The following is a 3,097-nucleotide window of genomic DNA, read 5'->3' as shown; positions in this document are numbered from 1 at the left end:
TGAAAATTTTCAATTTGTGAGCGAGGTTTACATTATATCAGAACCTAAAAATTCTGTCAAAATGAAAAAGTAAAAGAAACTCTGTCATAATTTATGTGTTTAGATTACGTAGTAGTCAGTTTAACTCAAAAAAAAAATAGTGCAAACATATCTGAGTCATTGTATTAAAGGATAAAGTGTGTTCAAAAGTGTGTTGTATAGTATGCTTGGAAAGTGTTTTTTTAGTTATACAGAACTCTAGAGATGTACATTTAGTCAATGCAAACTAGTATTAAAAGGGACTACGAAATAAGTGCAAACATATCTGAGTCATTGTATTAAAGGATAAAGTGCGTTCAAAAGTGTGCTATATAGTATGCTTGGAAGTGTTTTTTAAGTTATACAGAACTCTAGAGATGTACATTTAGTCAATGCAAACTAGTATTAAAAGGGACTACAAAAATCAAGCAAAAAAAGTGAAATACGAACACATATGAATAAATTAGCTAAAATGGGCTTGAGAGTAGCAAATGAGAGGAAAATTAGTGCACTTTTAGGTTAGTTAAGGGGCCGTTGGTTTAATTGAACGTCATTAGAAAGACTTGGAGGGCAGCATTCATTTGGTGTGTCTGTCGAGATCTTGGCTAGCTACTTAAGCTACGAGGCACCCTAGTACATAGACTTTGGATGCCGATAGTTCCCTGGTTTGACCTAGAGACCTAGAGTGAAATATAGAGCCGTTAGTCTAAGAAAGTGAGTGAAAGCACACGTAAACATTCTCGTGGGGTCCTTGGACTTAAAGAGTCGTGGTTGTTTGTGTGTGAGCGACGATCAGGTCAAATATAGTACACAAGTGTCCGTAGGCACTTAGGTTTTCCCAATCGCTAGAGAGAGTTAATCAAATCTCAATAGCATAGAGTTCCTATACTCAAAGTAATACGCCTGTAGTCAAGGATCCTATGTCGTTAGAATGGATCAGTAATTTGCCTGATCTCATTAAGTGGAGAATTTTAGACAAGATTTTAGAAGCCACGAGCACATTTGAATACACTTATAAAGGCCTGTACATCGGATGGCTGTGTAGTACATTAGGGGAAGAAGGAGAGTGCATAAATGAGTACACTGAACCGGAAAGGGACCTTTATATAGACGCTCAGTAGTTAGAGACCTCGAAAATAATCGTCAACACACCTAGTGATCCTGTGCCAAAGCCCTTAACGCATTTAAACACATATGCAGCAATCCATCTAATCGCCCACTGGAAATTAGTGGACGTGATATACTATAAGATGATAGAATTTGACTCAGGTAGGGTTTACCATTGTGAAAGATATCCAATTCCAAAGGAAAGGCCGCTAGCATTTAGCAATTTTCGAAAGTACTTAGCATTAGGGAGCTGGGTTCCTAGAGAGTTGGACCCTTACATGATTAAAGAGCATAGAGACATTCAGAGCAAGAAGAGAAATCTGTGTCTCAGTCGCTTCTATAGAAGCAAGTAGCTATAAATTATGCTTGGAGAACTACAGGCTAACGTCGAGTGGCTCCAGGAGTATAAAAATTGGGATTTCGAACCCCAAAACATTGTGTCGGCTAACACTGTAGGGTCACTAAGTCAACTACAAACGAAGAGTAGAAGAAGGACTTGTTGTAGATATTATTGTCGTGTCCCACATCCACCCTGTGTGATTGGAAACCTCTAGTTCAACGATTATAGTAAAGAGAAAATACTTAAGATAGATTATTGTTAAAGTGGCACATAGAAGCAGAATAAAACCCCTTTTACGACCTTTAGTAAACCAATTAATTCAGTCTCTTAGAGAGACTGGAGAGGATAATATAAAGATTGAGTGTGAAATCCTAGCAGTGGTATACGCTGCATTGAAGGATTAGTATTGATAGAGGCTACACAATTGTGTGTGTCGTATGAGTGGAGTAGATTTTAATAGAAGAGAAGACCAAAATAGGGCTAGAGAAGCACATAGAAAGGGGCGGGAGGAGACAATTTCTCAAGATCTTGCCAATCAACTCGAATGCATTAACGCATTACTTTTAGAACACGTACCAGGATTTCTTATTGAGGGATTAAGAGAAGGTAGGCTAGTGGGCCAACCCATGCCAGTAAGAGAAATAGTTGACCAACCGTTTAACTTAGACCAGTGTCATGACTTGGCGTTAAGACATTTATTCGCTCTACCAGACCACGAGCACTAAATTTTTGGGAAGACCCACACTTTGAAAATCCATTAAGTGCTACGATACGATTGGCAGACTTTACACAGTTTGCAAGGCTCTGGGATGAAGACCCTGATGCTCATTTTCAAAAATTTGAAGTAACATGTGTAGCAAATGAAATCATAGATAACGATCAAAAACTACATATTTTCCCAGCTACCTTTAAGGATGAAGCTGCCAGTTGGTATGGAAATGTACCAGCAGAAAATAGGGCTACTTACCTTGAGCTGACAACATCATTTTTAGCAAAGTTTTGCCGTCAGGGATTCTAAGATAGACTCGCTCAACAGCTAGACTATCTTCAGCAGGGAATCAACAAAATTATTGACCATTACATCCAAATGATGGAGACAATAGTACGAAAGATGGTAAATATAGCACCCAACAAGGATACTCAAAAGATAGGCTTGTGGATGGCTTGCGAGATCCGAACGCTCAACAATATGTGAGTTTAAGAAGACCGACAGACTTAGCAGCTGCTAAACAAGAAGCTAGAAATTGGGAAGAGGTGCAATTAAGCCAACAAAGGAGAAGATAATTGTTTAGTGGACCTAGTATGGCTACTTATCCCACTATACCGATTCCACGAACTCAGGAGCATGTACCTCGTTATGGAGATACACCACCACAAGTGGTGGTAAATACAAATCAGACTCCTTATTCCCCAAATCTGTACATCACAGTTCCAACATACATGCTGCAGACTGGTACACCACCACCACCAGCTCTCATAGAAGAGAGGGTAGTCCAATTGATGACAATCACAGTTGGAAAATTAAAGAAGAAATTCAAAGTGCTTTAAGACCTGAAACGAAAGAAGTATATGCTACAGCTCAACAAGCAGCAGGCCCGTCTATGAGTGCACCTCCAATGAGATCCAATGTGT

The 3,097-nt window shown here is 39.1% G+C and overlaps 1 pseudogene; it reads left to right on the top strand.

Annotated features, from left to right (window-relative positions):
* The first annotated feature begins 1,902 nt into the window (after window positions 1–1,902).
* Window positions 1,903–2,749, top strand: LOC147429654 (uncharacterized; annotated as a pseudogene).
* The last annotated feature ends 348 nt before the right edge of the window (window positions 2,750–3,097 follow it).

This window comes from Adiantum capillus-veneris, chromosome 22, assembly GCF_014529385.1.
Source record: "Adiantum capillus-veneris isolate H3 chromosome 22, ASM1452938v2, whole genome shotgun sequence".
Lineage (NCBI taxonomy): Eukaryota > Viridiplantae > Streptophyta > Polypodiopsida > Polypodiales > Pteridaceae > Adiantum > Adiantum capillus-veneris.
The sequence above is the reverse complement of the archived record's forward strand: the minus strand, read 5'-3'. Positions and strand labels throughout refer to the sequence as shown.